Below are 13,887 nucleotides of genomic sequence, written 5' to 3' on the forward strand. Positions count from 1 at the left end.
GAGAACACGCAAAGCTGTCACCGCCAGACAGGTTGCAGACAGTTAGTACAGACCAGTTACATACAGGACGTAAGGCATTGGGCAGGACGGAACATTGCAGGCAGGCTGAGACAGATGCAGGCAATAGACATTGGTAGCCGTGATGGCGGGGAGGATGCCGTGATACACTCCCTCATCTTACACTGACTCACTGCCAGACACGTGATACACTCACTCATCTTACACTGACTCACTCACACATCATACACTCACATAACCACTGACCCATTCACTCATCATACACTCACTCACACTACCACTGACTCACTCACACATCATACACTGGGAGTGTCATGCTGCCGGATATGACGGACGGACGGACAGACGGACGAAATAATCTATTGTAGGCTGGTCCACTTCGTTCCTACCAGTATAAATTAAACTTGAGATACTAGGATCTAGAGTAATGATCACTTTGAAAGATTTCATCGGTGCATGGTTGTTCGCTGGAAATGGTGTAGTGTTGGGGAGCCACTGAATTGGAGCATGCGCCAAACTGGTTTTGATGTGCTGAACAAACACAGCGGGGTCGAAGGGCAGGACAGAAGCGAGTGAGGAGGCGGTCGAGGTGGACGGACTTACCTCTTATTCTAGCTGTCGGACGCGACCCTCTGCCCTCTCTACCTTGGCAAGCAGCGACATCTCGGCAACTGAGAATGCGTCCTGAGCACCGGTGGCGGCGGGGCCAGAGGATGGGCACACACGTGCACCGCCGCCGGGTGAATCGGAGGACTCTGTACCTTGGGGGGTTCATCTGCTCAAGACAGTGCCGTCTCCCTTTTCAAACGAGCATGCATTGGTGACTCATTTCCACTGGCAGCCCGTGGTGGAAATTCTAAATTCCTTTGGCAGGCACCAGTCTATCCAAAGGACAGCTCCTGCCGATGTCATGCAAAATGGATGGTGGTTGAGTCAACCTCTGACCTGGAATATGAATGTGCTTTTTTGGGGAAGCGTTCATCGAAAAGTGGATAACACTGCATCGAGTGAACTAACCACCGCTTGACCCATCGGGGAGGGGTGGTGTTGGCAGCCCTGTCTTTGCAACGCACTCCCTGCTCTAAAGAGACCTCCAATCTGTCTCTCAACATACAAAAATGTTTCAGTCCATCAGCCTGTTGGCCTTCCAGACCAATATTATCAAGCAGCATCTGTTTCAGCAACCAAACTTTGGATCTGAGTCTTATCAGCAGTCAGGCTTTTTAAACAAATTCTGCAGGATTTATCAGACACTAAAAAGCACTACGTATACAACAAACACGAGAATCAACACCGTATAGTCTCCTCCAGGCGCTTAGCCCGTGCCGCTCGCTCCTGACACTTGTGCATCGCCGCCTGCTGCTGCTGGTGAACGCGGCGCAGTTGCAGCAGCTCATGCTCTCGCTCGTTCTTCTGCAGTCGCCACGACAACGACCGCACGGCGATCGGAGGTCAGGAAGTCAGAGTTTGCGTTTGAGCAGAGGTGCCGATAATTTTCATTACTGAGGGCCGAATAGCGCTGTCAAATACTGTTTGTGGGCAACCACATTTGAATGCATACTCTCTGGTTCTTTCGGTAAAGTCACGTAGGTATAAAAATAAAATAAATAAAAATAATAAAAAATTACATCACGACGTTTCGGAAGCAACACAAGTGTCCGTCATCAGGTGGGAACAACACAGCAGCAACAAACTTGCTGTAGTGGGCCAAAGAGTTGCTTATGACAAGAGATTCTATAAGATGAGAGGGGGGGAGGAGCCAGGGAGGAGAGATGGAGAGGGTGGGGGGTGTGGGGTGGGAGTAGCGGCATCCCGCAAGAGCAGATTAATGCTGCTAATGCGAACAATGCCGGAGCTAGGGAATGAGCTGAAGAAAACTGGAAATGTGGATATGAAAGCAAATTGTAAAGTAATTAAGATTTTACTTGGTTAATAACATCCTTCCAATGATTACACAATTTAAATCCATCTTATCAGTTGCAGTTATGTCTGTGTTTATATATCTGGATGGCTTCATGGACAAACCTCTGAGAGACACCCGACGGCTTGCAAAGTACCTTGGTCTCGGAAAAGACAATATCATGAGAGCCCACAGCTTTGTAGCAATGATCAGCCACGGCGGAAGAGTTAGTCCTGCCGTGTTTCAGATCTGCCTTGTGTTCGCGAATACGGTCCGATATATGTCGTTTCATTTCTCCAATGTAAGAATCACCACAAAAGCAACTCAGTTTGTAGACTCCAGGGTATTGCATTTCAGAAATAACATCCTTTACGGATGGGATTAGATCACGGATTTTGTGTACTGTACTGAATCGGACCTGGGTCTTGTGTTTGTTTAAGAGTTTGGAAATCTTTTTGATAACGCCTGTTATGTATGGTAACGTGATGGTTTTGATAGGAGTCTCAATGGGTTGTTTCTCCATGGTTGGAGAAACAGCTTTGCGGATAATACAGTCCGGGGAGGGTTTCCACACTTCTGTTAGAGCTTTTAAAAGACAGCGGGATAAGAAGGCGTGTCTCGGCCTCGCTGTGCGCTGCGTTGCACCACTATCCGAGTAGATAACCTCGCATCCAATAAACCTTCAGAGCCAGGGTGAACATCCGACTCCAAACATATTTAATGAATTGAACAGGGTAAAACTGATGGAAAAACAGCACAAATACAGCATCTGTTAATACTTGGAAATATCAATACAATTGTAATAAACGACTTCGCCGACACACTGCTGGGTCTCCGTCTCTCTTTATTCTCGTTGACGCTCGCACTCCGCTGGTCCCGACAGCGGACCGGCTGCTCCTCGTGCACGCCCCGCACGCGCCCTTCCGTCAGTCGCACCGCTCCCCGCTCCCGCACACCGTTGGCCGACGGTGTGCTCGAAGCTTCTCCAGCCACGTGGCTGATGGGCGCGGGTACCCTCCGGCCACCCAACGTGGCCCAGCTTCGTGACTCCACCAACTGACCAGGAGCCCTTCCTGGATCCCCTCCTATATTCCCTTCACCACGTGATCCTGTCTCCTCCCTCTCATCACGCCCTTCACCGAACCTTCCAGATCCCGACCTCCGCATAGCGCCTTGCTGGCTCCGCCCTTAGGTTCCGCCCCTGCTCTCCTCGCATTTGATTGGACCGGAGGTGAGCGGCAGACCTTCACATACGCCCCCATACTGGGCCCTGCCCCCAATACCCTGGGCCGTATGATTGGCCCAGAGCCGAGCAACGAAACCCCGCTTACGCTCGCATTACACAATTAATGAACACTACAGCATAACATTGTCTTAGATGACATGAAACTCAACAATAGATCCTGGATGGATCAGGCACCTACATTAGTACTGAATAGCTATACAAGAGAATAAGCTACTGTGTTAAGTAAGGGCACATCGTGTGCTCACCATGCTGCAGCCTAAATGTACAGCACTACACAATACTGTGGATAAGATATTTCGTCATCCTTGCTCTCAAGATCGCAATAAGGTTACATGGGTACGAGTCTGACTCAACTTATTCAATTACAAGTAACATTCACAATAAGGCAAGTGGCAGGCTTCGTTGTTAACTCGGCCTCATATTTATCATAACAATGTAAAAGCATTATAAAGGCATTTACAGCATTTTAACGGTAATTCTAACATTATAACAGCATTCCCAGTCAGTGGCGGCTCCTGCAAAATCTCTCAGGGGGGGCAAATGTTTGGATGATTGATAAGGATAAGGTCCACCCATGCAATGGATAAATTAACAGCTTAAGCATGTAAAGGCAACTTCACTACTTTAATATTAATGAAAAATAAAGTGACTCTTACAATACATCTCCTTGTTTCTTTCTATACTCACTATTATTACACTACTTACATCACATTACTCGCTTAATACACTGCTTACTTATACTTAAATTTTGCTCTTCTCTCTTTCAAAGTAGCAAAGTGATCAATTACTCTCTCATTGAAAGCAGGCATGTTCCTGACTAGTTCCCTCTCCATGGAAAGCATAGCCATTGCATTCAGACGTTCCTGTCCCATTACATTTCTCAGGAATGTCTTGATTCTCTTTAAGGTTGAGAAACACCTCTCAGCTTCAGCAGTTGTCATGGGAGTGGTTATGAGGATGTTCAACAGAGCAACAGTCTCTGAAAAAGTATCCTGGAGGTTGTACTTCAGCAAAACCTGGTACAGCGCTAGTGCACCACAGCAGCCCTTGAATTCTGGACTCTCATAAATGACAGACAGTTCAGTCTTCAGCTTCGCCTTATTTAACATAGGGTATGCCCTGACAGTGATGTTCAGAGCCTCATATGGCCATGCTGTTGAAACATCTCTCCTTGTAGCAGCGTGGCACTTACAAGGTGGTCGGAAAAGGAGAACCTTTCTTTGGTGTGCAATACAGTATATAATTTAATGTTGGGTTTATCTATGGCAGTATATAGTAGGGTGTAGACTCGTGTGATGTAAGAGAATAAAGTTTAGATGGAAGCATATTATATTTTTTTACGACGTAGAATTGTAATGTATTACTTACTGTTAGTAACTCAGCTTATTGTAGAGTATATTTAGTATACTGATGATACTATGTAGTTTATACTTTAGTTGTTTACGTGGTGGTTTTAGTTACTGCAGCTACATACTATTAACACTCCTTCCCTTCATTGATGCTACCCTTATCCCCTCCCTTTGGTGCTGCTAATCCTGCATAATGCACGGGCATATGCAGTACTAGTCACATACCTGCATTTCCCATAAATATGCTAAATTCCTCTTGATATTTCATATTCGTTTGTTAAGGCTCCCCCTTTCTTCCCCCCTTCCAACCCAGCTTATATACATGCTCCAAGCACGTGTGCTGTTTCATTCAGACGCTGTCGCCTCGACAGACCTGGTTTTCACCTGAGGGCGGCTACTTGCGTTGTGGCCAAAACGTCGTGAGAATTTTTTTATTATGTTTTATTTTTTATTATTTTATTACTTCCCTTCTACGTGACTTTACCGAAAGAACCAAGAAGATGAATTCCTGCAGTCACGAAAGCTTTAAATCGAAATTCCACTAGGTGGCGACAAATAAAATTGTTGACTGAAACGTGCTTACGTATGATGACGTAAGCACGTTAGTGCGAGCCCTCCCGGAAGCCATAGAGAATGCATTGCAGCGCCCGCCTTTCGAAAAAAATCATCTTTGAATGTAAGTCTATGGGACCACTCTGGGCGATTCTCAGCCGGAGTGAAATCGCCCAAAAAGAGGCGGTACTCCACAGAACGTGACATGACGCTGATTGGACTATATCCAGAGGCACAGTAACGGCTAGCATAGCTCTGTGGTTGAATGAGATTGTTAATGTGATTGAAAAAGTCCCTTTCACACATTGGTGGTGCGTCGCCCAATCGCCCTAATGAAGAAACCGCCCCTGTTCCCAGTATTACAAGAACATAAACGAACTTACAGACAATGCTTCTTAAAGTCCCACAATGGACAGATGCACCGGTGGTCACCGAGACGTTATTTGTGCCTCCTTTTTATATTGTGTAATGGCTGACACCTGCGTGGTTGAGAGGGAATCTTAAATTGGAACTTCCTGGTCATGTGACCAAACAGGAAATTCCTGTTTACACACACCCCCACTCCTGTCGTGGAGCAAAACACCTGCCGTGAGGCAGAACAAGGCGCAACTTATTGATCACTAACCTTCCTCAAAAGATGCCACGACAACAAGGTAATACCTATCGCATTTACACCCACTTCTGCTGCTGTCACTTCTCCTAACGCTAAACGGATATTGTTTAAGGCTAGCCTATCTCTGATCTCAGAGAGAATAAGATTGCTCCGATTTGAACTGGATAATTGAGACAAGACTCTCTTGCAATCACACCTAAAATTAACAGAAAAAATGTCCCATTCTGATTGGGGCCGTGTTGATAACATGACAGTCTCCTCTGCAAATGCAATGTCAACCAAATGTAAAGCTAACTTGATCGCTAAATTCAGCCTCCTGTCAAAAATGAAGCCAGATCCACACATTTAGATGTTACCAAGATTGTCATTAATCAGAGTACCATCCCAATTTCTGACAGCCTAAAATCGGTACTAGTGTAGGGGTGTTAGAGAGAGAGCCGTTATGCATGGCAGCTTATGGGAAACAAACACAGTGGGCGGGGCTACGTGAGTGCACAGGGGGGGTGCTCTCAACGACGTCCGCACCAGGCAGCCCGGGGCCCCACCCCTCAGCGGGGGTGGAGTATAAAGGGGGATGTGTCAGAGGGCTCGGGGGAGAATGTTTAAGTAAACTCTTGAAGTCCGAAGACTGCCTAGCTAGAGCCCTGGACTTCCCTGGGACGCCGCCCTTGTCAGGGCCGCGCAGGACCGAGCCAGCGGCGTGGTCCCGTGAACCAGAGCCAGGACTCTGGGACTCCGGGTACCGTAGCCCGACTGACCAGTGTCGGGCCAGACAGCCTCCCCTAGGCCAGTAATTGGAGGATTAGGAGGCAGGCTAGGGGTAGCTAGCTGTGTGTTCCCAGCTATCCGGGTGAGGGGGCCGATACCCCCTCCAGTACTGTATGTCCCCAGTGACTGTTGTGAAATAAATACGTGTGCCTCTACTCCGGTGTGCACGCGTCCTCAACGGTACTACATCTGGTGACAGAAGTGAACTACTACGAACATGGACACGCGCCGAACAGCTCGGGCCGGGGTGCAGGAGGCGGAGGACACCGCGGGAAGTGCGGTGCCAGAGACGGCTGATGGGGGCAACGAGCAGCCGGGGCCGAATGCATCCTTACCGGGGCATCGGGAGGAAGGGGAGTCGCCATCCGACGGACTTGGGCTGGCGCACGCTAGGCTGGCGGAGCTGCTGTATGCTGCTGCCGCCACACTCGAGAGCATCACTCGGCTGGGGGCTGCTGGACCGCCGCGGGGCGAGGGAGTTCGGGCGGGCCGGGATGGGTCGGGCCGCTCCGACCGTCCATCATCACCGCCTGCGCTCCCGCGCTGCTATAACTGCGGCATCCGGGGCCACGTCGCCTTGGGGTGCCGCTCTCCTCGACAGCGGGGGACGACGCCTCGCCGGGACGCCGGCTCTCCTCCTCCTTCCAAGCTCCATCAACATGACCCGGCGAGTCGCGCACCCCACGTTTGGCCAAAGCACACACCCGTTACACACAAGCACACCGCAACGAACGGGGGGCCAACATTGCGCACCGTCGGGCCAACACGCACCACTATGGGGACCCAAATCGAACCCAGGCAGTGGTCCGTGTTGGCCCATCGCGTTGTGGCTGCGTCGTCGGGGTCGTCGGCCGTAGTAGGGCACATTGACGGGGTCGAAGTGCGTATCCTCGTCGATACAGGAGCGTCGGCGACTATCATTTCGGAACTCATATACAACATTCTCCCTGTCCAGAGTCGTCCTTTGCTACCGGTTAATGTCCCATTCTACGCTGCTAATGGGGGCTCATTGGGTATCATGGGTCAGATTCGCGCACAAATTTCGATCGGTGATATTAAATTGTCCGGCCCGATTTTTGTTTCCTCCTCGCTGGCGGTTCCGTGCCTGCTGGGGACGGACTTCTTGGGCAAAATGCCAATTCGGATTTTGATTGATCAAGGTTGCATTGAGCTCCCGTCAGGACGACGGATGGCGTTTTTGCCTTCCCCTACTGCGGCTCGGCGTTCGCGACGGTACCGGCGTTTGTCGTTCAAACGGTTCGCGTGCCGCCGGGGGCACAAATGTTGGTGCCCCTAAAACTTCGCAGGCCCTTCGCTAAGGGTGTTGGGGACCAGGGTGTCCTGCTGGGGCCATCTAGGGCCGGGGTTAGCGGGCCGCATTTAATTCCCGCCCAGACCATCGTAAGGGGGGACGGGGACCCTTTCATCGCGGTCCTCAATGTGGGGTCGCAGGCCGTGGTAATTCCTCAAGGGACCGTGCTTGCTCACGCAACGCCGGTGCCCTGCGAGGAACCTGTCGCCAATCACGTTGGCACTGCCACTCTGCCGCTTCCACATTCGGACACCGATGAAGGGTGGCTTGAGGCGCTTTGTGCGGGATCGACGGACCTGTCGGATGTAGAGCGTCAAAAACTTAGGACACTCCTGCGCGAATTTGCCGACGTGTTCAGTCAGAACAAATTCGATTTAGGCTGTATCCATTTGCTGCGTCACCATATTGATACGGGTGACAGCGCGCCCATACGCCAAAACCCCTTCCGGCTGAGTCCCGCCGAAAAGGACCATGTCAAATCGGCTGTTGATGACATGTTAGCCGCCGACATCATTTCTCCCTCTACCAGCCCGTGGGGAGCGCCGATCGTTCGGGTTAAGAAACAGGATGGATCGTTGCGGTTTTGCGTCGATTTTCGCCGCCTCAACAAAATTTCCGTTGCCGACGCATACCCGCTTCCCCGTATTGACGAATCGCTGGACGCCTTGGCGGGGGCGCGATTCTTCTCCACATTGGATTTGCTTTCGGGATTCTGGCAGCTTCCTCTGGACGATGAATCTAAGCCTAAAACTGCATTCCGTACACCACATGGTCTCTTCCAATTTAACCGGTTGCCGATGGGATTACACTCGGCGCCGGCGACTTTCCAGCGATTGATGGAATTGGTTTTGGCTGGATTGCAGTGGGATTCGTGTTTAATCTATTTGGATGACGTTATCGTCTTTAGCAGAACATTTGACGAGCATCTCCAGAGGTTGCGGGCCGTTTTCCTCAAAATGCGGGCTGCTAATTTGAAATTTAAACCCCAAAAGTGTCATTTATTGCGCGAATCGGTACGTTATTTGGGGCACATCGTAGGGCGCTCGGGTATTGCTACCGATCCCGCCAAAACGCAGTGCGTCAGCTCCTGGCCGACTCCCACCTCGGTGAGAGAGTTCAGGAGCTTCGTTCGTTTCGCGTCATATTACCGACGCTTTGTCGCGGACTTTGCCACCATTGCTAAGCCCCTGCACGCTTTGACGTCAAAGGGGGTCCGCTTCCATTGGGGACAGGAGGAGGAGGCTGCGTTCCGCTCCCTTCGGGACGCTCTGGTTAATGCCCCTCCCTTGGTTTATCTCGATTTTTAAAAACCCTTTGTGCTCGATACCGACGCGAGCAACACAGGTATTGGGGGCGTGCTTTCCCAGGTGGTTGAGGGCGTGGAACGGGTGGTCGCGTACGGTAGTCGAGTGTTGTCTCCAGCGGAGCAACGATATTGTGTCACCCGTCGGGAACTGCTGGCAATTGTCTATTTCATCCAGCAGTACCGGCCATATCTGTACGGGCAGCGTTTCACCGTCCGTACAGACCATGCGGTGCTACAGTACGCCCTGCGAGTCCAACAACCATCGGGACAATTGTCTCGATGGCTGGAGGTTCTCCAGGATTTTGATTTTGAGACCACGTACCGTAAGGGCGTTCGCCACACCAACGCGGACGCTCTGTCGCGCATGCCAACCACCCCCGAATGCGCATGCCTCCTGGGGTCGGGTCGGTGCAGGCATCCTGGTGAAATGCCTGTTCCGGTCTTGGCGGCTGCTGGCGACGCAGCGTCAATGACGAATTCCATCGCACAACAGGGATCTGATTCCCTGTTGGGTTGGCTGCCACGGAATGGGGGCGTTTGCAGATGGAAGATACCTCCCTCCTTGCGTTGCGCCGCCGCGTCGGGGACCGGGGGCGGGGGAGGGGTGATGCCGACGCATGGGAAATGCTCGGTGGGTTGTTAATGCATTGGGACGGGAAATCCCATCGACACCGGCTGGTGGTCCCTTCGGGGTTACGGGTTACGGGGTAGGGTGGTGTGGGCCGCTCACGAGCGCCTCCTCCACCTGGGAACCCAAAAGACCCTGGCCTTGCTCCAACTTGATTTTTTTTGGCCGGGCATGACAAGGGATATCGGGGATCTGTTAGGGTCGTGCCCTAGGTGTGCGCAGCGGAAACCACCAGCGAGGGAGTCGAACCCGCCCCTGCAGTCTATCAGGGTCTCCCGAGTCAACAAACTTGTCGCGCTGGATATTCTGGGACCGTTCCCCGCCACCCCCAGGGGAAATAGATATTTGTTAACCTGGGTGGAGTACTTCACGCACTGGCCTATGGCCTGGCCCCTGGCCAACCAGTCGGCAGCAGCCATCGTGGAGGCCTTTGTCCAGGGATATGTCCTTGACAAAGGTGCTCCCGAGCGGCTGCTGACCGACCAGGGTAAAAATTTTTCTGGCAAATTGCTCCAACAGGTCTGTGAGATCCTGGGCACGAAAAAGATTCGTACCTCTCCATATCACCCACAAACCGACGGGATGGTCGAGCGGTTGCATCGTACCATCACGTCGATGTTGTCACAGCAGGTTTCGGACTCACAGACAGATTGGGACTTGAAAATTCAGGGGGTCCTGGCAGCATACAGATTGGCCCCCCATGCTGCCACGGGATTTTCCTCCTTCTTCCTCATGTATGGCCGCGAACCTGACCCACCTGTTCGGGCCCAGCTGCAGATCCCAGCGCCACAGGGAAAAACTCAATTGGCCGAACATGTTAAATTTAACCTGGAAAAATTGACAGAGGCGCGGGATGCTGCCATGCAGAATTCTGACATGCGGCAGAGGGCTAATGAGCGCCTCAGACTGGGTCGCGCGCATGTGCTACAGTGGAAGCCGGGGGACAGGGCATGGCTGCACTGTCCCCAGGTACCGCTCACGACCTCTTCAAAACTGGTGCGGCCGTGGTGGGGCCCCGTCGAGGTGGTTGAGGTCCTGAGACCTCAGTGCGTACGCATTAAATGGGGGAAGCGCCGGTGGTTTGTACACCCCTCCAGGCTCAAACCCTTCGTTGCGGTGCGAGGTCCCACTACACACGCGCGTGGCCAAACATGTGGGGGGGCGACCGACTCAAAGAGTTCGTCTCCGCTGCTCTCGCCTGACGTGTTGCCGGCTGTCCCGCCCCCAGGTGCACCGGGAGTGACGGGCTCACGCCCGATGACCCCCACGGGGGATGCCGAGGGTCTTGCGACGTCAACAACAGACTCACTCGGAGATGAACACTTGCCACCCGACGGTCTGCCGGCCGGGGTTATCCCGTGTGACGGGCCTGCGGCGAGGACGCGCGCAAAAATGCGCAGACTCTTGTGTTGCACGGAGTGAAAATGGGAAAAAAAAAAAAAAAGAAGAACATTTTTTTTTTAAATATTTTTTTTCCTGTGTACATTCACATGTTATGCTCACTGTGTGCGGCGTCGGTGGTGTGTTCCTGGCACATTGCATTGTACGAATGTTGTGTTCGCTGTGTGTTGTGGGTGTGCTGGGGGGTTTCCTGGAAAAATGTATATATGTTGGTTGTACGGATTTCGTATTTATTCGGGGGTGGGGTGCGTCGGGTTATTTTCCCTTCCTGTTGTTCTTCTCGTTGCGTTATTGTTGAAAAATAGTGAGGCACATGCGCGGTCAGGGGGTAAATGCGCTTTTATTGTCGTTTTTTTTTGTATGTTGGCAGCCGGGACGGCTGCAAGCTATGCGGGGGGGGGGCGGGTGATGTAGGGGTGTTAGAGAGAGAGCCGTTATGCATGGCAGCTTATGGGAAACAAACACAGTGGGCGGGGCTACGTGAGTGCACGGGGGGGGTGCTCTCAACGACGTCCGCACCATGCAGCCCAGGGCCCCACCCCTCAGTGGGGGTGGAGTATAAAGGGGGATGTGTCAGAGGGCTCGGGGGAGAATGTTTAAGTAAACTCTTGAAGACCGAAAACTGCCTAGCTAGAGCCCTGGACTCCCCTGGGACGCCGCCCTTGTCAGGGCCGCGCAGGACCGAGCCAGCGGCGTGGTCCCGTGAACCAGAGCCAGTGCTCTGGGACTCCGGGTACCGTAGCCCGACTGACCAGTGTCGGGCCAGACAGCCTCCCCTAGCCCAGTAATTGGAGGATTAGGAGGCAGGCTAGGGGTAGCTAGCCGTGTGTTCCCAGCTATCCGGGTGAGGGGGCCGATACCCCCTCCAGTACTGTATGTCCCCAGTGACTGTTGTGAAATAAATACGTGTGCCTCTACTCCGGTGTGCACGCGTCCTCAACGGTACTACACTAGCTAAAGGGTCAAATTTCGCAGTTACCCCTAAACATATCCCAGTGGATGATATAATCTCCCATGTCGATGTAGCCCTCAAAGGCTTGGGACACATCCAGACAGACGATGCCAGAGCTGAAATTGTCACTATCCTCAAAAATGCTAAGAAATCCATTAGCAACATCAGCAAAGACGAGCGTTCTGAACTCGAAAATTTGAAAAAGAGGTATGACATAGTCATCCTCTCGACCGACAAGGGCAATGCCACTGTCATCATGGATAAAACCACATACAACTACAAAATCCAGGACCTTCTCAATGATGATAGCTACTCCAAAATCATTAGAGATCCTACTAACAGCCTGACTACAAAAAACAACAATATCATTAACAGTTCGACTTCTCTAATCGAACCAGTCAAACGGCTCTCCCTAAAACCTTTAGCTGCTCGACCACCCAGATTCTATGGTCTTCCTAAAATCCATAAAGAAGGCACTCCACTTCGTCCCATCGTGTCCACAATCAACTCACCTACCTACAAACTGGCCCGTTTTCTGTCTGATACCTTGCTTCCTTTCACTGGCAAAATTCCCTCAGCAGTACATAACTCAGCTCACTTGGTCTCTCTAATCAAGGACTTTTCACTGTCCCCAGAAGACTTGTTCGTCAGCTTTGATGTGGTCTCTCTGTTCACCAAGGTTCCAGTACCTGACACCATAGCAATCATTGAAGACTTAGTCCAACATGGACTGAACCCTGATGTTCCTACTCTGGTTGGCGCTGCCTTACCAACACTTACTTCACCTGCAATGGTGCTTTCTACAAAAATAGGGTACCCCCATGGGTTCCCCCTTGTTACCAGTGATAGCGAATGTTTTCTTGAAACAGATGCCATCCAGACATCCACCCTACGTCCTTCTTTGTGGAAGAGATATGTAGATTGTTGTAAATGCCGGGTCTTGAAAAAGTAATACAAATTAATAAAAATAAAAAAATAAAATGAAAATAAAAGGAATGCACAATTATCTGAAATTATGCTGATTTATATAAGTATGTGCATGCATTATGTTAATTAGGGAGCTGGTCAAATTAAGGTATGCAAATGTATGCGAGTATGCTAATGTATGCAGTTATGTTAATTATGCTTAGCTTCGTGGTCTCGGGTCGTATTATCATTTTTTTCCCCGTCTGTATCCAGGAATCCGTGCTGTTTATACTTAAGTTATATTTTGATATCCTGAGGTTGGAGATATACTAAGTTTTCACTCATGCTTTCTTGACTGCTGGAATTCATATTCCTTGGTTCTTTTGGTAAAGTCACGTAGATAGCAAGATACAATATGAAACAATGTGAGGTGAATGACAGTAAAATAAGGTAAGTAATAATACAAGGCCACCAATGTGGACTGCAGTCTGGTTCTTAATCTGGGTGAGTGTGTTGGTAGTCTATGATGTCGACTTATTCCTGTCGCTAAGTTCCGAACTTTTACCATTGTATTAAGAGAAACAAAAAAAAACTATTAAAAAAAACAGTTGCCTGTCTCGTCACCCCTTGTCCGGGGAGATTTGTTTTGGGTACGTGTGTATGTTTGTTTTAATTTTATTGGAGTGATAAGTTGTTTAATCAAGGACTGGCTCCTTCCTTCCTTTACAGTCGGGGTGTTACATTTTTGTCTCTCTCAAAGAGGGGCACCGTCTCTGCCCTTGTGATTTATTGCTACCACGTGCTTCTGGAAGACAAAGGCGGTTGGGAGGCTCTCTCTATGGAATACATTTTATCTTGGTCATGTGTGATTGACCTATTTCGCCTTGTATCTCTTCTAGATGACCCTCGGTCTAATACTTCCCAAGTATTATTTGG

This window comes from Lampetra planeri, chromosome 48, assembly GCF_965212315.1.
Source record: "Lampetra planeri chromosome 48, kcLamPlan1.2.h2, whole genome shotgun sequence".
Lineage (NCBI taxonomy): Eukaryota > Metazoa > Chordata > Hyperoartia > Petromyzontiformes > Petromyzontidae > Lampetra > Lampetra planeri.